We start from the raw sequence: 24,888 nt of genomic DNA, 5'->3' as shown, positions 1-24,888 counted from the left end.
GTTTACTCAGCACCATTTATTGAAAAGACTTTCTTTCTCCCCATTGAATGGTGTTGGCCTCCTCATGAAAAAATTATTTGACCATATACGTGAGGGTTTATTTCCGGATTTTTTTATCCTTTTCCATTGGTGTTTATGGCTGTCTTTGTATTGTTATCATACTTTTTTAATTACTGTAGCTTTGTAGTAAGTTTTGAAATCAGGAATTGTGAGTTCTCTAGCTTTGTTCTTCTTTTTCAGAATTGTTTCAGCTATGTGAGGTCTCTTGAGATTCCATATACCTTTGAGGCTAGTTTTTTTCTTTTTCTGAATAAAACATAGAATTTATTAATCTATTACATAACTTATACTTTCTAAGTAACAGCCATATATACATATATGTATATATATTACAACTTTACATATGCTAAGCAACAGATAATTGTTTTCCCCACCAAAATATTTGGGTTAAATAAAAAATTGACAGAATTTACCTCACTTTCTTTTTCCTCCTTTTTAAACCACTGTTAGTCGGTTTAAACATATGCAATTCAATTTATTCCAGGCAGCTTCTCTACCACCACCATCCTGATCATGAGAAATTATTTAAAAAGGTGCCAATAATAAGTTTGGTGACACATACATGACAGGGTCAGAAGGCAAACCTAGGGTGAGCCATCATCTGTTGTTATTGTTTATTTACTGTGTGTATCTTGGGTTAATACGTTCAATGAAAAGTGCTTTGGAGATAGCAGGGATGAAATCATTTCCATAAGTCCTATAAATAACCCATTTTAGCTTCAAATAATAACTGTCTTCCCTCCGTGTAACAATATCCTACCACTTTTAAATGATGCAACTCCCTGTAACGGTGGTAATGGGAAACTAAAGAAATTAAAATCTCCACAAGGTCTTTTTTTCCTCAAGAACCATGAAAATGCTCATTTTCCTTTTACAAATGTTGCATAAAGTCTTGATTACAAAACTCAACAATTTAATCCTGCCATCCATACAATTACATGTCCCTGTTCAGCAAGGTCAAAAGCCAATGATGTGTCCCTCTGTGCACCAGAGAGAGTCTTTACATGCTAGAAGGCCACAGGCAGAAATATTATTGCTGCAATCTTCAAAGAGGAAACAGAGGTGGTCAATTTCTGCGACTCTTTTGCATGAAGAAGACCCCAGACCGACTAGATGAAACCTGGCAGTGGAGCTCCCACCCTCCTGTTAGCTTCCAGGACCACTTACTTCATCACGGACTCAGAGGCTGAGGCTCAGTCTCCAGCAGCTCCACTTTGGCTCTCAAGGCTGTCTTCAGAGTGTGAAGCCCTTTCCGCCACGTGGCAGGGTGGCGCCTGTGGATGGAATTCGTCTACTAATTTCTACAAAGAGTTCATTTATGTTTATTGCATTTTTTGCACTGGTCTCTACAAAAATTGCATGGATGGAGTCTGTGACGTCCTTAGCCTTTCCCTCCATGACTTCTCTTACATCGGTAAGATCACACTTATTTCCTGCAATGGCAACTACAATAGATGGGCTGTGCTGTTGGAGCTCTTTTACTCAATTCTTTCATGTTGAAAGTGACTCTTCTTTTTGTGGTAATCACAACCAATTATAGCTGCAGCCGACCCTCGACAGTATATTGGTGCTAAGGCACGGAATCGTCCTGGTCCAGCTGTTTCCCAGATTAGGAATGTATGTAGTTCATTTTGGTACTGGATAGTCTTGGTCATAAAAGGTTGAGGTTTAGATCAAAACTGTGTTGAGAGAGGCCTGGACGCGCTGACCAGGCGGGCGGCTGAGGTGCCGGCGCGGCGGCGGAGCGCCTCGCGTCCCAGCGGGGCCCTGCGAGCCTCGGGTCCCAGCCGGGCCCCGCGAGCCCGCTCGGGTCCCAGCCGGGCCCCGCGAGCCCGCTCGGGTCCCAGCGGAGCCCTGCGAGCCGCCTCGGGTCCCAGCGGGGCCCTGCGAGCCCGCTCGGGTCCCAGCGGGGCCCTGCGAGCCCGCTCGGGTCCCAGCCGGGCCCTGCGAGCCCGCTCGGGTCCCAGCCGAGCCCTGCGAGCCTCGGGTCCCAGCGGGGCCCTGCGAGCCTCGGGTCCCAGCGGGGCCCTGCGAGCCCGCTCGGGTCCCAGCCGGGCCCTGCGAGCCCGCTCGGGTCCCAGCGGAGCCCTGCGAGCCTCGGGTCCCAGCGGAGTCCTGCGAGCCTCGGGTCCCAGCGGGCCCCGCGAGCCCGCTCGGGTCCCAGCCGAGCCCCGCGAGCCCGCTCGGGTCCCAGCGGAGCCCTGCGAGCCTCGGGTCCCAGCAGGGCCCCGCGAGCCCGCTCGGGTCCCAGCGGAGCCCCGCGAGCCCGCTCGGGTCCCAGCCGAGCCCTGCGAGCCCGCTCGGATCCCAGCGGAGCCCTGCGAGCCTCGCGTCCCAGCGGAGCCCTGAGAGCCTCGCGTCCCAGCGGAGCCCTGAGAGCCTCGCGTCCCAGTGGAGACCTGCGAGCCTCGCGTCCCAGCGGGGCCCCGCGAGCCCGCTCGGGTCCCAGCCGAGCCCCGCGAGCCCGCTCGGGTCCCAGCCGAGCCCCGCGAGCCCGCTCGGGTCCCAGCCGAGCCCCGCGAGCCCGCTCGGGTCCCAGCCGAGCCCCGCGAGCCCGCTCGGGTCCCAGCGGAGCCCTGCGAGCCTCGCGTCCCAGCGGAGCCCTGCGAGCCCGCTCGGGTCCCAGCCGAGCCCCGCGAGCCCGCTCGGGTCCCAGCGGAGCCCCGCGAGCCCGCTCGGGTCCCAGCGGAGCCCCGCGAGCCCGCTCGGGTCCCAGCGGAGCCCCGCGAGCCCGCTCGGGTCCCAGCGGAGCCCCGCGAGCCTCGGGTCCCAGCGGAGCCCCGCGAGCCCCACGTCCCAGCGGGGCCCCGCGAGCCCCACGTCCCAGCGGAGCCCTGCGAGCCCCGCGTCCCAGCGGGGCCCTGCGAGCCTCGCGTCCCAGCAGAGCCCTACGAGCATCCTACTTAGGCGATGAGAAACCCTTCGTGCACCCAGCGCAGAACGCCGCTGCCTCTGGACGCCTCCGTTGTTTGACCATAACAAGGGCCGGATTCTCACACAGACCTGCAAATCCAAGAGACACCTCTCTGGAAGATAAGAGCTTCTTTCTCGAGATCAAAAAAGGAGGTGAGTGATACCTGTGCAGGGATCCTCAGGAGGAAGGCGACGTACTTGGAACCCAAGGAGCTTGCCTCCTGGGAAGGCTCCTGTCTGACGCGGAGGACCCAGGAGGCAGAATGTCCCACTGACTCTTCGAGGGGAGCTGACAGGGGATCGAGACCAGCGCGCAGTATCTCACTCTCTATGACAAGGGACACCGTGCAGTCCTTTTCCTAGAAGTGAGAAGTCTGAGACTGTTCTAGAGGCAGGCAGAAGATTCTAGGGGCTTAAAAACACAAACGTTTGTGCCTTGGGAGCCCCTTGGAATGCTGACAACTCAGGCCCTACAAGAAAGTTCTGTGTTAACGAGTTACAGAATTCCTGTGGAAGTCAGCGCCACTTTATAGTCAGTACTAATACCACGTGAGGAGCACTGTGCAGGAAGAAGCCTTCCATAGAAAGACAGGCAGGGAAAAGCTTAGGCCGACCTTAAACCTACCGAATAGAGCGAGCCTGAGATAAACTGCCAAAATGGCCAAATAAGAGACTTGATGAGATAGCAACCCTGTAGCTACAGTAGTGGTAAGGAAATTTTCTCCTCTAAGTCACGGTACCAAATAGGAAAAATGATCTACAAGTGCCCCATGTGTAGGGATTTTTTATCTGAGAGAGCAGATCTTTTTATGCATCAGAAAATTCACACTGCTGAGAAGCCCCATAAGTGTGACAAGTGTGATAAGGGTTTCTTTCACATATCAGAACTTCACATTCATTGGAGAGACCATACAGGAGAGAAGGTCTATAAATGTGATTATTGTGATAAGGATTTTAGTACTACAACAAAACTTAACAGACATAAGAAAATCCACACAGTGGAAAAGCCCTATAAATGTTACGAGTGTGGCAAAGCCTTCAATCGGAGCTCACACCTTCAAATTCACATGAGAGTTCAGACAGGTGAGAAACCCTATGTCTGTAGCGAGTGTGGAAGGGGTTTAGTAATAGTTCAAACCTCTGCATGCATCAGAGAGTCCACACCGGAGAGAAACCCTTTAAATGTGAAGAGTGTGGGAAGGCCTTCAGGCACACCTCCAGCCTCTGCGTGTATCAGAGAGTCCACACAGGAGAGAAACCCTATAAATGTTATGAGTGTGGGAAGGCCTTCAGCCAGAGCACCAGCCTCTGCATCCATCAGAGAGTGCACACAAAGGAGAGAAACCATCTCAAAATATCAGTTATATAAAGCGTCTTGCTAAGAGTTAAAAATCTTAAAACCCGTAAGTGCCACTAGGAAGCAAACCCTGTAAATACCTGCATTGACCCAAAAAATTTTTACAGCAAGCTCCAACAGAACATTCTTGTCGAAGAGGCATATGAGAGGTTGATTTTTTTGATTCATGCCAAGTGTGTTCCACAACTTGACTTTGAATCTGGAATCCCTCTAGTGTCTGCCCAAGACAGGCTGTGAGGTCCCAGCATTTCCCATCCACAAACACGTGGATGTGCGTTTCCTGGGATTTGGCACGATGCCTCAGTAGTTGAAACACTGCACAGGAAACCATGATCATTGCACAGCCTCCGGTGTCACCTGTTGATGCTTTACTCGACAGTTACCCAGGTGCTCCCCCATCGGGAGCTCACAGCCCCCTTTTGCTTCGAGCATACCGGTTACTGCACTAGAAAACAGACAGCTCCCACTGAGAGTGTTCTGGTATTTCTGAGGTTCCACTCGATTCAGCCCCTCCGTGTCTTTCCATAGGTCCCACTATTGCTGAACCCACTTTACCTATCTGTCCTCAAAACACCCATAAATATCCACCCCTTCCTAGATGGCATTCAATTTCATTTTAGATTTTAGGTGACTCATCATTTCCATTCACTTGGCCTCTCAGAGAAATCATTAGAGACGTACATGCCCTTGAACTTTTTTTTTAACTTTGTGGATTCTGCTAATCACTGCGTCTCTGTTAGTCAGACTTACTTTTCTAGTGGCTGCATCGCATATTTTTAACTTGAATTTTTTTGGAATTAGCTGAATGTAAATAGCAGGGAGGAAGAAGCAAGCAAAGTTAGAACTTTCTCCATCCAGATTGCCCTCTCGGGCTCCTTCTGTCACGTGGAGCTATGTACTGGCTACGGGGAGACCACAGGAGAAGGGGGTGGTAGGAGGAGTCGCAACCTTTAGTCTCCTTTTCTGTCATTTTGGGCAGTAATGAGTAGGAGTCCTCGATACCCTCCGTCGAGGATTGTGCATCAGTTCCTTTTTAGGCATGAATGTCTATGCTAATTGACCTTTTCTTTAATCATTCATTCAGCAAGTATTTATTGAACACCTCCTATGTGCCAGGCACTGCTGGCTGCTGGGAATACCACTGAGTCAGGCGGACAAGGGCCCCGCTCATGGAGTTGACTTCTGGTGGGGGAGACGGGCGCTAAGCAAGTCAACATGAATAATGTAGTTTTGTCATGCAGGGCGTCTGGCGGGGTCTCAGCTCCCGCTCCCCACATAAGAACGCAGGACATGGTGAGGCCAAAAAGAACACCCACGGAGCCATAAGTAGGGGAGTCACACCACTATATTCTCACTGGCGGCATCCACCTCTCTGCAATCCGCTCTTGCTAGCTCAGCCACCATCTTCTTGCTAGCCCCCATTTTCTGCTAGCGTAGCCACAGCAGTTATATTAGTGGCCAATGGCTCACTGGTTACAGCTGACGGCCAACTAGCCACAGCTGATGGCCATGCAGTCACAGGCCATTTACTACCTGAGCCAGCACCTGTCTATGTGAGGCCGAGAGCCTGGAAACTGCTTTCTGGGGCTCTGCCCCCACAGGTAGTGATTAAGTGCTATGAAGAAAATAAACTAGGGTGATGATTTAGATGGGTGGGGTGGGGTGGGGTGGGGGTGGGGAGGGGTGGGGCAACATTAGCTAGTGGTCAGGCAAGGCCTTTCGGAGGCGCGGCACTGGACCGGGGCCCCAGAAGCACCGGCGGGCAGAGCACATGCTGCAGTGGGTGGAGCTGCCACGCATGGGGGACAGAAAGGTGGCAGATGTGATGTGTAAGTGGTGGGTGGGGAACTGCTGAGCTGATCAGTAGCGCGTTTATAGGCCTTTTTTTTTTTTCCGCTAGATTGATATTAAAAACTCATGTGGAGGAACTCAAGGAATGTTTAGAAGACCAAAAGTCCCCAATGACAACAACAAAAAGCATCTAATTTTTAGCTTTGTTTCTCTTCTCATTCCTGTTTTTATTGATTTCCCACATGTCCTTTTTGCTCAGGAAGTCTTTGGGGAAATTAAGGATTTTTGAAACTCTGAAATGGGTGATCTTGTTAGGGGTGTCTGTCCACTGTCAGGTTGGAAGTGAACTCTCCAGAATCGTCATGGAAATACTGAAACAAAGCTGGGTTTTCTCCCCACATTTGAAATAATTTCTTCTGTTTGACTGGAAGGGGTTTCTGTGTAACTAAGACCTCAGTGCATAAAGGAGATTGAAAGGAGCACGTAATTTTGTGGGCAGGCTGTGAAGCTAGAAGTGGGACTTGGGGTTGGCTGCTTGCTGCCTGGACTTGAATCCAGACACCTGTGAACAAGCCTCCGGGGGTCACTTCTCACTTCTCACACATTCCCTCCTTTTCACAGAGAGGGCGGCTCAGTTATTGGCCAAAGCCCCTTCCAGGCCTGAATTCCTCGACTACGATTTACTGTAGTGTCTTAGCACTCGTGTCACAGTAGCGTGAAGCGTTGAAGAAAAGCCTAGATTTTTAGTTGGTAGAGAGCCAGTTGAAACATCACTGATAGAATTTTAGTTTTAGGAAAAATTGGTTTGATTTCTAGCTTTAATAGGCATGTGAGCTTGGGCAAATCACTTAACCTTTGAGTCCACTTTTCTCACAAAATGAGGATATTAGGCGAAATGATTTCTGAGTTTCCAGTTAGTCCTAGAGTTTTATATTTTTACATAGTTGGGTTATTTTGTCATGCTGTTACTGGGGAATATGACTGACACTTTTAAAGCTACTAATTTTATGTCGAGCTTTAAAATCCATAATTGTTATCTTCGGAAAATAGTATTTGACCTACAGTATGTCCATATCAATTTAATAAAATCACTTTATAACAGGAAAAAAAAAACCACACAAAAAAACTGTTTTCCAGGAATTGCCACGCAATACTTGATTTACCTACACCTGTATTCCCCAGCAGACACACTTTGAGCTTCAGACCAAAGGAAATGAAAAGTTGCACTGCTCTTATTAAATATTACCAATTACTTTAGAAAGATGGCCCTGACTTACCACCCCACCCACACCTCCAATCTTCATCTTTGTCTTCATCTGCCAGCAGCCATTTTGTTTTAAAATTTCTTCTCATATCTATTCTTTCTTGAGTGTCTAATATGTGCCAAATGCCTTTATTTCATAATGCACCTTCTCAAAGATAGTGTTTTTGTTTACAAATGAAGAAACTCAGAAAGTTTGAGTCACTTGAGGTCACACAGCCAAAAGGCAGATGAGAGCTGATTGGCCAGAACATTCCTACAGTTTCTATGAGCCCTGTGGCTCCCACATAGCTGATGACCTGTATCACCTCAGGAATTTAAAAATATATAATTATAATTATATAAATATATATAAATATATATATGCACAGAGGGTGCCAAAAAATGTATACACATTTTAAGAAAGGAAAAAACTGTATTAAAATTACACTGATGGTATCCACTCTGAGCACCTCTTGTAATTGCAGAAGTCAAACGTGACTTGTATTCATCTTTTGTTATCGGTATGTATTATTACAATTTTAATTTTCCTTTCCTTTCTTAAAATATGTATATGTATTTTGGGTATATATATATATATATATATATATATATATATATATATATATACATACACATACATACACACATACACACACACAAATTAAACAGAGGGAAGATTTTTGGATGTTGATAGCAGTGATGGTATAATATTTCAATATCCCCAAATTCCAACAGCCAGGGTAGCGTACCAAAATCCCAAAGACTGGATCTACAGCAAAACCAAATGTCAAGAACTTGAACTGTGAGGAAGATGCGAGGACTCAGTGAGCAGTGTACTTATGACCCTTCCAGAGGAATCTATCAGAACCTTTCTGGAGGGTTAAAATTAGCCCCAAATCTTTCAAAAATCCCTCCTACTTAGGGCTTTTATCTTCCCTTGAATTCCAGTGGGCTGTGGGACTGCTTTGACCATTAGAATACCTAGAAAGTGGTAATGTGCCAATTTCTGGGCTTGGAGCCTTGAAAACCTTGAAGCTTCCACTTCCTGTCTCTTAGAACACGCGTTCTGGGGAAAGCTGGCTGCCAATGTCAGAACTCACACTATCCTGAAGAAACCCAAGCTAGCCATGTGCAAAGCTGCTTGGAGAGAGGTTAAGTCCTGATTAGCCCCCACTAGTTTTAGCCATCCAGCCCAGGTGTCAGACAGATGGCCAAGATGAGTAGCCTTTGGAAAATTCCAGCCCAGCTACCATTTGACTGCGACCACACGAGAGACTCTACAGGAGAACCACCCAGCTGAGCCCAGTCAACTCAGATACCCATGATACACAGCACAAAATGGTTGTTTTATGCCGCTCCCTTTTGTGCATGTTTGTCACACAGCAACAGAGAACTAGAACTACCTGGCTACAAGAAGTACGGTCCGAGGACCAGCAGAATCAGCATCACCTGGAGACAGAAAGTCAGACCCTCTATGCCAGACCCTCAGAACTGGAATCTGAACTAGAGCTTCATCCTCAAGTCATTATTTCCACGTCATACTTTGCAGCACTGCTGTCACTTTGAGGGGCGCTCAGAGTAAATACCTGAGTGAAGCCACTCTGGGTGGTTTCTTTTCTTTTACTTGCACCTGAGTACATTCCTATCACTACGTACAGGATGACACAGTAAAAAAACAAAGCTAAAATGGGCATGAGAGAGCTTTTTAGAGTTATGGAAATGTTCTAAAATTGATTCACGTTGGTAACAACTCTGTAAACTTACTAAAAATTATATAAAAATAGGTGAAATTTACAGTATGTTAATAAAGCTGTATTTAAAAAACACAAACAAAGTCTGACCTACTTGAATGGCTAAAATAGAAAAGACAGAAAATACCCAATGCAGCTGGAATGCTGCAGCACCAGCATGGGGTGTAAATTGGTTCAATTGCATTGGAAACAGCTTGGTGTATCTGCTAACGCTAACCCAATAATACAACCTGTGGATCAACAAGTACATCCGTAGACACACACCCAACAATGTGTGTGTGTGTGTGTGTGTGTGTATCCACCAAAAGATACGTAAAAGATTCATAGTAACACTAGTCATCATTGCCCCAAACCTGAAATTACCCAAATGCCAGTCGATGGTAGATCAAACATATGAATGTGGGACCTACAGAAACATGAAAACAACCTTGTTCATTCAAAAACACACGATAACATGGATGAAACTCACAAATGAATGTTGATTTAAAAAGCCAGACCCAAAAGCAGCACATACTTTATGATTCCATAAACATAAGTGACAAAACAAGAAAGACCAATCTATGGTGCTATAAGTCAGGAGAGTGGTTATCTTAGTGAGAGGAAGGGAGAGTGGAGGGAAAGGGGCATGAGGGGAGTCGTGCGGGGCGGCCTGCGGGGTCTCAGCTCCCCCTCCCCACACAAGAACGCAGGATATGGTGAGGCCAAAAAGGCACACCCACGGAGCCATAGGTAGGGGAGTCATACCACTACGGTCTCACTGGAGGCTGGGTTCACTGGACGTGCGACCTGCTATCCGTTTTCTCTGCAACCGACCGACCGACGACTCTCCTCCACTCTCCTCGGCAATCCTTCGTAGCTGCAGCAGTTATATTAGTGGCCAATGGCTCAATGGCTACAGCTGACGGCCAATCAGCCACAGCTGATGGCCATCTACTACCCGAGCCAGCACTCCTCCATATGAGGCCGAGAGCCTGTAAACTACTTTCTGGGGCTCTGCCCCCACAAGGGGAATTCCTGAGGCGTTGATCATATTCTATCTCTTGAGATGGATACTGGTTTTATAAGTTTGTGAAAACTCACTTAAGATGCTGTGGGGACAGAGCCAGGAGTGCAGTTTCCAGGCTCTCGCCCTCACGTGGAAAGGTGCTCACTCGGGTAGTAAACGGCCATCAACTGCGATTGGATGGCCATCAGCTGTGGCTAGTTGGCCGTCAGCTGTAACCAGTGAGCCATAGGCCACTAATATAACTGCGGTGGCTACGCCAGCAGCAAATGGGGGCTAGCAAGAGGATGGTGGCTGAGCTGGCAAGAGAGGATTGCAGCTAGCAAGTGAGGTTGGTTGGCAGAGAGAAGTGGACGGCAGGTTGCTGACAGTGTGGCTCCTGCTTCCTGTGTCACCAACCCAGCCGCCAGGGAGAATATAGTGGTATGACTCCCCTATCTATGGCTCCGTGGGTGTTCCTTTTTGGCCTCACCATGTCCTGCGTTCTTATGTGGGGAGCAGGAGCTGAGACCCCGCAGGCCGCCCGGCATGACAGACGCTCTTTTCCATGTATACATTACACTTCACTAAAAAGTTAACAAAACAAAACAAAACAAAAAATTCCCCAAAGACTGGAGACTGGCTTCACACTTCTCCATCTCCACCTCGTGGTCACTCTGTCAACTACAACACCCAACCAGTCCCTGGCTTGAATGATTGGTTCAGGGGTGGGCATGTGACTAAGCCTGGCCAATCGGAGTAAGCCTTGGGACTTACGCTGCGAATACTACACAGGACAAAGGCTGCTGAATGCCCCTCAAGAAGGAGGCAGCTCCAGAAGCTACTGACCACCACTGAATCACTTGTGTGCAAATGGAAGCCACACGAGGAAGACTAGCCAAGTGATGGAGAGAGAGAAATGGAGGCCTGGTCTCATTCATTGATCTCTGGGTCAAACTTATCTGAAATAGAATTTAGAACTATTTAGTTATATGGGGAAAGCGTTCTCTCTCTCTCTCTCTCTCTCTCTGTCTCTGTCTTTCTGTTTAAGGCAATTCTGTTGGTTTATTTATGTGCCCTGAAAACAAAGGAACCAACAGAAAGAGTCTGATGGTATGTGCTTCCAGAAGAATTAGCACTTGGATTGGAGGAAGAGCTAGATTGATAGTCTATCAGGAGATCAAGGGGTGCTGTGTGAATCAGGAGGGGTCTATACTCTGGCTTCACAGCAGGGAGCTTTAAACAGTCATAACTAACTGACCGGTAAACCCCACAGAAAATAAAAGCAAGATGTGAATTCCTTTATTTTAGATTTTTCACTCCCAATTTCCTGTAATGAAAAGTTTCAATTACAGAAGTGCTGGAAGAATGGTTTGGTAAACATTCACTTTCTCATTTCCTAGATTCAATCATTGTTAGCACCTTGATTTATTTCCTTTTTTGGTCTTTTTTTACTTTTTTGTTAAGTCACTTCAAAAAAAGTTGCAGACATCATGACTAGAGGGAAAGCTTCCACAGCTGAACTGTGAATCCCCACTTCGGACTCAACCATCTGATTTTTGGTATGAATTTAAATGGGGTTCCTGCAGGACCTGTTGTGTGCTGTTAAAGGGACCCCAGAATGTCCCTTGGCCCACTGTCAGGGTTATTCCTGGTATGACTTGTAATTTGTGGACTGTAGCTCTACCAAAGAATGGGAAGTAGCCACTTACCTTTAAAGTGTTACCCGAGTAGCAGGGGACCCCAGACCCAGTTGTTGGTTCACAATCCAGCCCCCATATGTGGAGGGCAAGGGGAGACAGAAGAAAGAGGTAGACCATGACAGATTGGTCGGTGGGAGGTTCAATAAGCAAGAGAACTTCACAGAAGGCTTGTATTATGTGGCTGCAAGATGAGCAGGTCTCCACACCTGCCCGCCAAAATCTTAAGTTTATATAGAGGCCTTAACTGGGTTCGGTCGTGTACTCAGTCCAGATGGTCTCAACAACACCTGACTCTCTCAAGGCTGCTTCCTTGGAACAGCTCCCACTTTGGGAACGGTGAGTGGAATGTACATTCCATAGACAGGGGAGGAGATGAGAAGCATCCAATCGCCAAGGTCCAGCTTATGGGTCAACTGGTGGTCGTGTCTCCTCCGTGATCTCCTCCAGCACTGCGCTCCGCGTGGCGGCTTGTACACGCTGACACACCTCCGTCTTCCACAGCGTGCCCTGAGTGGTCAGCAAGGGCTTTCATTAGCATGGAGGTGGCTTGTTTTTGGTGGTATATGACTGTATTGGAGGCAGATACCACAGCAATAGTATATGAGCATGCAGGAGAAAACACAGATTAACACAGTGATTCCCAAAATAAGTAATAATTGTTTCCACCAAGAACCCCATGATTTAAACTGCTGTTTTATTGAGCCCTTTAGGCACAGGGTTGCATCACTCAGGGCATTCATTTGCGTCCTCATGTGATTTAATAAAGGCGATACATTAGCACACTCAGCAGGTCTGAGCGCACAACGCTCTGGATAATGGAAGAGTGCCTCCTTGTGTGGCAGTAATGATGTCTGAGGCTATCTGATTTTGGAGGGCGGCTTTCCTCATTAGAGACATTTTAATGTTCAGTAAGGACAGGCTTTGCCAGCTCTCACGTAAGTCTTGCTGGGTGAACTTAGCAAGGGTTTCTGTGTGGGTTATAACGTCCTCCAGGCCAACGATGGGGACAAAAACAGCCGCCAAAAGATTGTGCCAGTGGGACACAGGACATGCCCACCTGGCCTTGAGGAGAGGGAGGATGGCAGCCTGCCTACTTGACCTGCTGTGCATACCACCCATGTGGGCCACGGCAGGACATGGACGGGGGCGGGGCAAGCCAGACCAGGCCCCGCACCTTCCCCGTCTCGCAAGGCTGTGTGTTCTATTCCTGGTATAATGCATTTCAACAGGTCTGGCTTGCTGCAGAGCAATGGGACCCCAGCGGAGACTGAGTAGTTCCCCCTCGCCCAGGGTGCAAAATAGCTCACCCATCCTGGTGGGATGTCTCATTGCAAATTCCAGTAGGTATCACCTTTCCCAGGCGTGAGGCGGCGTGGTGTTCCCAGCAGCATAACAACATGTTGCTCCACGGTGAGAGTTGGGACATCGGTGGCCAGCCAAATGGCCCACCGTGGCTGTCATTTGTTTCCCTTCGTCACTGTTAAGTCCGGGAATCTTTCACCCCTCAGAAAGACAGAGACACACACGACAATGCAAGTCACACAGCGAGGTTTATTTCCAGCTAGCTGGGGTCCCCGTCTCTGCCCGACGCAGCGGGTTTTAACAAGGACCCCTAGCCTACAAAGCTAAGGGTTTTTATAGCAGTTCTAAGGTGCTTAGTAAGCACTAAAGTCTCAGGGAGTACAGTATGGACTTCAATTCTCACATAATTAAGACATTTTGTAATTTCTAAAGTCTTAGGGAGCGCAGGTTGTGCTATGCTTCAAAGGGTTTACAATAGATATGCTTCAAAAGCTTCCATATCAGGAGACCAGGAGACAAAACATCTGGTCTCTATGCCCATATCTTGGAACTAACAGCAAGGCCATTAGGTTGTTTTGAGCTCAAGGCTGTTAATCTTACTCTGACTTTAAAGTAGCAGTTCTCATGCTAACCTGAGCTCAGGGCTGCCAGGGCTGTTAACCCTATCTTAACCGGAAAGTGGCAGTCCTTGTGTTAACAGTCTCTTACAGTCACCACAGTGCAGCTTCTCAAGTAGCCATCGTTTTCGGAGCATCCCAGTATCCACGCAGCGGTCCACAAAATCTAACACAGTGGCCACCCCTCCCCACAGAGAGGTCGATGGCCAACTCAGGAATTCCCCCGAGGATGCCTCTTTCCCAAGGCCTACTTCTTCAGCCTCCTGGCTGGCTCACCAATTTGGTTGACAAACCAGCCCCTGTACGTGGAGGGCAAGGACAGACTGAAGAAAGAGGCAGTCCACTCCAGATTGGTAGGCGGCAGGTTCAGTAACCACGGGAATGTGCATACAGGCTTGTCTTGGGCACTGAAAGATGAGTAGAGCTCTGAACCTGCCCTCCAGAATCTTAGAAGTTTATACAGAAGCCAAGATGGGGGCTACCGTGTTTGCCCAAAAATAAGACCTGGCTGGACCATTAGCTCTAATGTGTCTTTTGGAGCAAAAATTAATATAAGACCTAGTCTTATAGTATATTATATAATACCCGGTCTTATATAATATACTATATATAGTATATATTTAATATGCTATATACTTATATATAATATACTATAATATAAGACTGGGTCTTATATTATAGTAAAATAAGACTGTGTCTTATATTAATTTTTGCTTTAAAAGACGCATTAGAGCTGATGGTCCGGCTGGGTCTTATTTTCGGGGAAACACGGTGGGCATGTGTACTGCCAGATGGTGTCAACAATACCTTATTCTTTCAAGGCTGCTCCCTTGGAACAACTCCCATTGGGAAGGGTGTGTGCAAATGTACATTCCAAGGACAGGCAAGGGGGTCAGGAGCCTCTGATTGCCTGGTCACATCCTCTTGATGACCTCCTCCTGCAACCAGTGACTTCCCTTTGCTGAAGTTACCTGCAACTAGAACATGCCCCATAGGCAGTGTTAAGGTCACAGAAATCTATGTGAGGGTCCAAGTTCTGTTCAGCTGCTGCTGTGCTTCTTGTTCTGTATCCTTTTTAAGTAAATTAGGTTCTGGATGAGCCATTGTATATTGTGCGTTTGATTGTCTGTCCTAACCTGAAACCCACTCCTGTGGTCTTGTGCTAACTTTTCACCTCTAAACACTTAAGCATGCATGTTCTAAAAATAAGGACCCAAAAGACATTACCATATGCAAAAAATTAAAAATTCTATTATATTATCTCACATCCACTCCATTTTCAATTTTTCTCAACTGTCCCCAAAATATTCTTTATATCTGGTGTTTAAAAATAAGGATCTAATGGAAGATTGTTGGTATAGATTCTATCCTTGACCAAACTTTAGTCAGGCTCCTCTGAGCTCGACTTGGTCCTGTCCTTGGACGTGTCCTCAAAGAGCTGTCTCAGCAAGAATTCTGCTCAGTCAGTGTAGCCCGAGTCCCCCATCCTCCATGCCTGATTACCCTGGATTTGTGACCAAATTCCTCACCAACCCATCCCTCAAGTGATGACCATCACCTGGCCTGCCTTGAGCAAGACTCCAGTTGGGTGGGTTTAGCCAAAATCCCCCCTAAGCCCTGATGTTTCCGCTTAGTCATTTTCCATCCACTGACCCCCGCGCTGTTGCTTGGCTGTAAAATTCCACTGTTCCTTGTATTCGGAGTTGAGCCGAGTCCTGTGCTGAGGCCTCTTATCCCCTATTGCAACAGTTCCTGAGTAAAACCTGTTTTTACCACTTTAACCACTGCCAAGCTCTGGTTTTTCTTGGACATTGTGAGACTGGGAGATTTTTATGGGCCAAGCCTCAAAATCACTCACACCCCATCGTCCAGAATGCGGTCATACAGCCCCACTGCAAGGAAACTGGGAAATAAAATGTTTCGGGGAGCCCATGGCATTTATTATCGAACCAGGCGTTGTTCTTAGTGCAGGAGTTCCTAGGAGGGGCAGTAAGAAGAGCGTGTCACAGTGGTAAACGTCAATGGCTGTTGCTAGTCATGTCCTTCGTACCCACTGTTCCCCTTCTAGTAAGACTCCAATTTTCATACCTCAAGGGAAATTGGCACTGCTTTTCAGTATAGCTGGCTGACAAAATGATGAAGTCAGACTAGATCTCCTAGGTTGGAAATTGGAAGCCATTGCAGGTTTCTTTCCAGATAAATACATGATAAAAAATGATTTTTTAAAAAAGCAAACTAATCAAGTTTCATACATAAAACGCCTTTGGAATCTGAGGTAGGTAATCTTGGTCTCATACAAATGGGCTGCACCAACAGAGAGATTTTGTGACCTAATCCATCCCCCCCACCCCTCACCCCAAGCTGAGTCAGGTGACCTCCACATTGGCTTGAGGAGTGGGCACGTCAACAAGAAATGGCCTCATCCCACTAGGAACAAGTGGATGGATTGATTAAAGATGGGTGAGAGAGAAGGGACTCTGGCTCTGCCACTTTCTGGCTCTGTGACCTCAGGCAATGACTTGCCCTCACCTCTCTCCCCTTGCCAATATGTGGTTGTGTGAAACCTAATAGATAAGACAACTGTCTAGGTGGGGTTTGCTGTACAGGAAGTTGCTTCCTGATTTCCCTGTCAGAGGAAAATGGTGGAGGATTGTGTTATTATTTACAAGTTTGCACTGCCACCTTCTGGAGAACTCTCCTCCCTGCTTAGCAGGGTTAGCCATGTGACTTCCTCTGGCCAATGGATGTGTTAAAAATTATTTATTATGACTCCTGTTAAAAAACTGTAAGGCAGGCTTTATTCAAGAGGGGCCAACGAAATAAAGGTAGAGACTACTGCAATGAGGTCTTGCAGTGGGGGAGACAGATTGGGCTCAACTCTGAATACGATAAGGAAAAGTGGGAATTTATAACCAAGAAGCAGGGTGGGGGTCAGTGGATAGAAAATTACTAAGAGGAAACATCAGGGGCTGGGAGGATTCTGGCTAAACCCTCTGAACAAGAGTCTTGCTGAAAGCAGGCCTGCGGGGTAAGACACACCTGGGTGATGGTGAGGGCTTGAGAAACCTGATCAGATATCCAGGGTGATCAGATATCAAGTTCTGACTAAACTGATTTAGCAGAATTCTTGCTAAAGTTGGACATTGCAGAGACGAACACAGAAGCCCAAAAGTCGAGTCCTCGTTGAAAAACAATTCAGAGGAGCCTGAGTAGAATTTGGTCAAGGAGAGAGTCTGTCAGATGTGAGCAAAAGTGACACGTGTCACTTCCCAGCAGAAGCATTAAGGGTCCATGCATAATTAGCAAAGTTCTCTTTTTCCTCTGCTATGAGATGGGCAGTGTCCCACGTAAGGGCTCCTTCTGCAGGCGGGGCCAGTCATCAAGTGTGGGAGATGTGGATTGGAGCTCCCAGATGACACACAGTGGGCACATAGTGTGAGAAAGAATTCTTTGTTGGTGTAAGCCAACAATAATTCTGAGTTCCTTTGTTACTGCAGCAGAACCCTTATTTCCACCCACAGTGGTGTCTCCCCAGATAGCACAGACCTTCTGTTGGCAGCTCTGCCGAGCTTCCAGAGGCTGAGATGGAACCTATTTCCCTGCAGCCTCTGTCTTGGCCCGAGCTCCAGCCTTGGCCTCTGGCCTGGGCCGGCTGCTCCCTCCCATGGGACAGCCCTGCAGTGATTTATAGGTGGAAGACCCACTGCAAGGTCCATGCCTCTAACTTCCAGCAAGAGCGTTGCTTGATTTGGCAAGCTCTTCTGGCACCAAGCCCAGGGTTTATGACTATTTCAAGGACTTCATTTAACTTCATTTACATTTGAGACCTAAATTTTTAAAATTACATCAGAAACTAAAAAAACCCCAATCTTAATAAATATTTAAATGCCCACAAAATCCCTCAATTTCCTCTTCATTAAATCTAATGTTCATAAACTTTTCAGGACAGTGGAAAACATGTGGCTCAGATTTTCTCACTTTGCAAGAATTCCCCATAATGTAAGATGAAAGGTGACTACTTAGAAACCAATCATAAGTTGAGTGAATTTCTTGTGGCCAAATGATTTCAGAAACAAAATCATAAAAATCCTTCCAAATTTTATCTTATAGCAAACAGTTACATTTTCTGCGATCTGTGGGAGCGTTGTCTATGTATTTGGTAGGGGACGTGGTGTGAGCATGCAAAGGCAAAACCTTGAAAGAAGGTCTTACTGCTGTTAGCGGTCTTTCATGGGACATGGCTTGGGCCCCTCCCTGGCTGTGATGGAGATGGCTAGCAGCTCCCCAACACCCCCTCTCTCCTTCCTCCTTAGAGTCAGAGCTCCTAGACAGCATTGGCCTCCCTTGGAAACGTGTTAGAAATGCAGATTCTCAGATTCTCCCTGAATGAGAAACTCGGGTTGGGCCCAGCATTCTGTGTTTTAACAATCCCTCTAATTGATTATGATACTCGCTCAAGTTTAAAAGCCACTGCTGATGCTCTGTGGGGGCAGCAATGAGCTCAGCAAAGATTCATGTCCCAACTCCTGTGCTGCTGGCTATGACCAAGGGGCTACATTTTAACAAGACGTAAGTAGAAGTGTTGGGATTTCAAGAAAGTCTCCTTAAAAGGAAGAGGCTCTTCTTTGTACTTGTCCTTCAACCGCTGGCCTGGAATGCCAGTTGCAACGTCTGAAGCTCTGGCAGCTATTTTTTTTTTTTTTTAATTTTTATTGGGGAATATTGGGGAACAGTGTGTTTTTCCAGGGCCCTGCTCCAAGTCGTTGTCCTTCAATCTAGTTGGGCGCAGCTCAGCTCCAAGTCCAGTCGCCATTTTGAATCTTAGTTGCAGGGGGCGCAGCCCACCATCCCATGCGGGAATTGAACCGGCAACCTTGTTGTTGAGAGCTCGCGCTCTAACCGACTGAGCCAGCCCGCCGCCCCTCTGGCAGCTATGTTGAATCACAGGGGTGAACCTAATATTTAGGGATGGTGGAGCCTGAGTCTCTGAGACCTTGTGAAGCTGCCATATATGAGAGAGAAATACATGTCTGTCTGATTTTGTTTTCTGTCACACGCAGCTGTGTCCTAAATGGTCCACCATCCCAGTTGCCTTCTCAGGCTCAAAGACTGAATCAACAGGAGCCCCTGTTCTGGCTGTTCTGAGTACCCCAGTCTGGGCCTGTGCTTCCTGCCCCCTCACCTGTTCCCTCACTCTCCTCCCAGGCCCAGGTCTCTCTCCTCACCGTCCTACTGGACAGTGGGCTGAAGAGGTGGTTACTGTACCTTCCGTCCATGCCCCCAGCTCTGGGTCTGTCACATTCCAGCCTCTCGTCAACTGAGGCCAACTTTGAGTTTTCCCCAGGCCTCTGATAAAAGTGAACTGGCATCTTAAGATGATTAACTACAGAGCTGGGAAGACTGTGGGTGGAACTGGGCCCCTTGTTAACTCTGTAGTCCTGAATTCCTGTTAAACTTTGTGGTAACTTCCCGGGGAGGGATTCATATATAGAGAGCAGTCATCTTGGGAAGGCTGTCTCTCCTTGTGCACGTGGGCGGCCGGTTGGATCCCTGGCTGGAGGTGTGCGTTCACACACTGCTGGATGGTCTCGTTTCTTTTCCCGAAAAAATCGCTCTTTTGGTGGATTTTCAGGAGAGTTATTTTGGCCAGTCAACACCTCCCTCTCCTTCCCCTGGTCACTGCCTTACCATGGGTGGCCTAAGCAGCAAGTTACGTCTCTAGGTGCCAAAAGAGAAGTGAAAGTCTTATGCTGGGGAAGCGGGTGGGATGGGGAAGCTTTGCAGAGCTAGACCTCAGTGGGGGCAGGATTTCAGCAAGCAGTGAAGGGAGAGGAAGAGCATGCCAGGCAGCATGGGCAAAGCCATGGAGGCACGAACGTGGCTAACTGGGGGGAGGGTGCGTAGAGGGCATGAGGCAGGAAACCAGTACAGACAAGTGCACAGGAACCAGCGTGTAGGACAAAGCATCTGCACCTCAGGTCCAGGCAGGTTTCTAAAAATAAACTTCATAGATGTGGAATGTAAAATAAATATAATTATTTAATGGACCACCATCATGCCACATGACACAATAGAACTTTTCCGTCACTGTGAAAAGTTCTTCTTGCCCTTTAGCAGGCGTCAGGCAACCACTGGTCTGCCTTCGGTCATTATAGGTTAGTTTTACCTCTCCTATAATTTCCCGTAAAGGGAATCATAGAGTATCGAGTCTTTCTTGTCGCTCTTCGCTCACTCATGTAATGTTTTGACATTCATCCATGAGCAGTATTCCATTTTATCCATTCCTTGGCTGAGGGACATGTGGTTGTTTTCAGTTTTGGGAGACTGTGTATAAAGCTGCTATGAATAATCATGTACAAGGCTTTTTGATGGACATTTTTTCACTTCTCTTGGATAAATACTTAGGAGTGGGATTGCTAGGTCTTACAGTAGTTTTACGTTTTCTTTATAAGAAACTGCCAAACAGTTTTCCAATGTGGTTGTACCATTTCAGATCCCCACCAGTGATGTGGGAGGGTTCTAGTTCCCCCACATCCTCATCAACATTTGGCATTGTCAGTCTTGATTTCAGCTATTTTCATGCAGGTATAAGTGGCCTGTCATTGTGGCTTTAATTTACATTTCTCTGAAGACTAATGATATTGAGCATTTTTCATGTGCTTTTTTTTCGCCACGTATATATCTTTTTTATTTAAGCATCTGTCTAAATAATTTGCCTATTTTGCAAACTGCATTATTTGCCTTCTTACTATCAAGTTTTTTTTTTTAACCACAAGAATTACAAATATATTTAAATCTCAGACCTTGGAAATGGACTATACACAGCCTTCTGGGGAAAAGAGAAATGCCTTATGTGCTGTGACAGCACTGGTCCTTCGGCTTGTTTTCAGTGGTTGGTGGAACATGAACACACTGTTGCTTGGAGACATGTCGTTTTCACTACTGTCTGACATTTGCTTCCGGGAAACAATGTGATACATCTCTGACAGAATTGTCTGAAAAACAGCTTCTGCATTTGCAGAGTCTAGAGCGGATATCTCAGTGAATGACAAACTATGTATTCTTTTCTGCAAAAGCTCTTGCGTCATCTGTAAGAGCTGCCCTGAGATGACATAAGTCACTCCTGTTGCCCACAAGCATTCTAACACTGTTCCTACCAGCACGAGCTCTCAGTTCTTTCAGCCATGGTTCTACATTTTCATATGTATCGAGATGTTTAGCAATGTCCTAAACCAGTACGGCGCCTACAGCTCCACCACAGTATGCTGATGCTAAAGCTCAGTAACATCCTTGCCCTGCTGTGTTCCTTATCTGGGCCTTTTTTGTTTTCCCATCAACCTGGATGCTTCTTGTTGCAAACTGTACTCCAGCAGTGCTCTTGCTTTTGAGATTAAACACATGTTGAGTAAATTGAGACAGGAGATTACTCTTTCTAACACCAGAATCTCCAATAAGGACAACTTTGAAGAGGTACTCACTCGTACTCTGCCCTGTGGGTGCCCACTGGGAGGGAAGGGGTGGGAGCAGCGGTGGCATTGGTGAGACCTGGGGGCGGCACTGCAGGGGTAACCCAAGCGCCCTTACTATCGATTTTTTGAGGTGAAATTCAAATAATGTATATTTAATCATTACCCATTTTGACTGTACAATTAATTCAGTAGCATCGTATAATACTTTTACAATATTGTGCAACCAGCACCTCTGCTTAGTTTCAAGATATTTTAATCACCCCACAATGAAACACCATAACCATTAAGCTCCTCCTAACTTCTAGCAACCACCAATCTGCTTTCTGTCGCTATGGATGTACTTATCCTGGATATTTAATATAAATAGAATCATACAATATATGGCCTTCTGTGTTTGGCTTCTTTCACTAGCATAATGTTTCTGAGGTTCATCCATGTTGTAGCACGTGTCCTAGTTCCTTTTTATGGATGATTAATATTCCACTGTATGTGTAGACCACACATCGTTTGTCTATTCATCTGTTGATGGACATTTGGGTGTTTTCCACCTTTGGTGACGGTGAGGATTGCTGCTGTTCACATTTGTGTACAAGTATTTGTTTGAACATCTGTTTTCAATTCTTTGGGTAGATACTACCTAGGAGTGGAACTGATGAGTCATATGGTAACTCTGTTTAACTTTTTGAGGAACTGCAAACGGTTTTTCAGAGTGGCTGCACCATTTTACATCTCCACCAGCAATGTATGAGGGTTCTGATTTCTCCACATCCTCCCAACACTTGTTATTTTCTGTTTGTTTTTTAAAAAATTACTTTTATTATGGCCAACCTAGTGGATGTGAAGTGAGCCTTAGTATTAGTATTAATTTTTAAGAGTGTTTTATATATTCTAACTACGTCCTTTCTCAGATATACATATTGTGAGTATTTTCTCAGTCTGTGTCTTTTGATAATAGAAAGTTTAAAAAAATGTTTTTAATGTATTTAATCTTTACAATGACTCTGCACTATTTTAGGAGAATGAGAGCCCTTCGTTTTGTTACACACCAGATTTAGAGCACCCTGCTTTATGCGAGATGCACGCGTGTGCCTGAAAAACGTGGCATATAAATTAAATCTGAATGAGTTAGCCCTAGAGGGTGGACATTTGCATAATTGTAATAGCTAAGTGAGAAAGCTCCAAGTGTGTATGAGCTGAGTCACATCTGTGTCGGGCGAATGTGCGATGTCTGACTGTGCTGGTAATGCATGAATGTGTGTGCCGTGTACATGGGAAACCTCTGAGTGTGTGTGATGTCTGCACGTATATGTGGGATCTGAGGGTGTGTGTGATGTCTATGTGACATCAGAGTCCTTCATCACAGACTGGAAAGGAATAAGACCAGCCAAGACCTCTTTCTTACTGAGCCCACAAGCATGACGTCCTATATGAGTCTGCACATGCTGGCAGCCCTGTTGCCACTACATGGGTATAGCTTGCCTGAGAATAAAACTACCGAAGAAGAAGAAAGCAAAGGGATCTTCAAGATGGAGAAAGACAAAACCACAAAACCCTGGGGATAGTAGAGCACAGGATCCATCTATACCTGAATCTTTACCTTGGGCTTTCAATTATATAAACCAATCAATGCCCACTCCTTGATTTTTAGCTGGCTTGACTAATACAAACACTTATGATAGAATAGGAATTGGGAAAAAGCTTCTTTCTGCTTGCTACCATCTCAACCAAACACAAAATATGAATCAGTGGCCAGAGTCTCAGCACTTCCCTGGGAAGGGCTTCTAGTGAAGGGGGACAAGTTTCTGGCAGGATGGTGGCCAAGTGGCCCCCCTGCTGGTGCAGTGGAAGTGCAGGTGGGTGAGGGAGTCAGTGGGCCCCAAGACTCTAGCTCAGGATGCGCCCCCCTTGAGCTTGTGAGGGAAGAGGTGAGGAGGCAGGCCCAGGCCCAGACTTTGGGGCTCAGAACAGGGAGGAACATAGAGTACTGATCCAGAGAAATATGGTTAGCGGAGTGTTTGTTGTGACTCCAGGCTGAAGGCCTGGGAGATGCCTGTTGTGGGGACAGAGCCCCAGAGAGCGGTTTCCAGGCTCTCAGCCTCACATGGAAAGATGCTGGCTCGGGTAGTAGATGCCCATCAGCTGTGGCTAGTTGGCCGTCAGCTGTAAACCTTGAGCCATTGGCCACTAATATAACTGCCGCGGCTGCATTGGGGAGTGGAGTCGAGGGGAGTTGAGGGGTGGCTTATAGAGGATCATCATCCCTCAACTCTGAGCTTTCCAATAACGGAAATGAAAAAAAAAAGAAAGTTTCTGGTGGGTGCTGAGTGTAAGGGTGAAATTCGGTAAATCAATAACCCAGTTAGACTTAGTTAGTTTGCAGTTTGACTCACTGCATAGCTTGCTATCTAGCCACCTGCAATTAGACTTAGTTTGTTTGCAGTTTGATCCATCCTAATATTCAGTCATTTTTGCTTTGTTCTCCCCTCACTGATTAACTTAAGAACTCTGTTTTGTTCCCTTTCTCAAGGCGACCCATACCTCATTAATTAACAGAATCCTAACCTGAAAAGAGCAATTTCTTTTTTCTTTTTTTTTATTAGTGTCAGGTGTACAAAACGATGTAATAGTTAGACATTTATACCCCTTACAAAGTGATAACCTCCCTCCCCCAATCTACTACCCCTCTGACGTTGTATATAGGAAAAGAGCAATTTCTTAATCCTCAGGTGCCCGGACACTGGAATCCAATTTACATCCCTTGCAGTTTTTACTGGTGACATACAGCCCCAGGTAGCAAGGGCCAAAGCCCAGTCCAGAGTCCAGAGATAACATCATCTTCAAGCAGACCAGATCCCAGGAAACCATGTCAGCCCTCAAACCTGCCTGGCTGACTCCCCCTTTCCTATATGAGAAAAAGCTAACCTGACGCTAGGTGCAGTGCTCTATCAGACTGCACTGGCAAACTCCTTTCTGCCAGGATTTCTCTTACCCCTCTGTCTCGGCAGCTGTCCCTATCAGACTTTGTCCCCAGCGAGCCCCATCTCCCCCCACCCATACACACACACACCGGTGTTTCTCTCCTTACCACCCGTGGCAGCTGCCATCTTTGGACACTGCCATGGACGTTTTCTCTCTGTCCTAACTTTAATAAACTGTTTCTTTGCTCTTCCACTTTGTAGAGTCTTGTGTGAATGCTTTCACTTTCTGCCATTGACTAGGGGTTAATTCCACACCGAATACTGAGTAGCCCTGTGTCAGGTAACAGTGCTGAGGGAACAGCTGCAGAGAGTGGAATGTCAGCAAAAGGCTCCAAGTGCCAGATCTCAGCTGGGTGCTGTCAGCAGGAGGAGGCTGCCCCCAGGACCTGTGTGGAGGCTGTCTTGGCCTCACTGGGGCTTCCATGCCTGCCAGCCACCATAAATACATCGTAGCACTCCATCCTCTCAACAGTGCAGTGAGGTTGGTGGCATGAGCCATTTACAGATGAGGAAACTAAGGGTCAGAGAGGAGAAGTGACTTCTAAGGCCCTATGGCTAAAAATAATAACAATAACATGTAATAGTATCATCATATGTATAGTGACAATGAATGTCATACGTAGTGATAGTATCATTTCTGTATTTATAAAATGTATATTCTGTGTTTATTTATAAAGCTCTCAACTTACATAGGACAGCTTATTGGGTATAAAGCAGGCCTT

The 24,888-nt window shown here is 46.7% G+C and overlaps 2 pseudogenes; both read right to left on the bottom strand.

Moving 5' to 3' along the window:
* Positions 1 to 1,239: 1,239 nt before the first annotated feature.
* Positions 1,240 to 18,995, bottom strand: LOC109459353 (ras-related protein Rab-22A; annotated as a pseudogene).
* Positions 18,996 to 20,568: 1,573 nt separating this feature from the next.
* On the bottom strand, positions 20,569 to 21,255 carry LOC109459354 (ras-related protein Rab-11A; annotated as a pseudogene).
* Between the last annotated feature and the right edge of the window lie 3,633 nt (positions 21,256 to 24,888).

The sequence above is a fragment of the Rhinolophus sinicus genome, linkage group LG15 (assembly GCF_036562045.2).
Source record: "Rhinolophus sinicus isolate RSC01 linkage group LG15, ASM3656204v1, whole genome shotgun sequence".
Lineage (NCBI taxonomy): Eukaryota > Metazoa > Chordata > Mammalia > Chiroptera > Rhinolophidae > Rhinolophus > Rhinolophus sinicus.
Note: the sequence above shows the minus strand (reverse complement) of the source record. Positions and strands in the feature narration are given on the sequence as shown.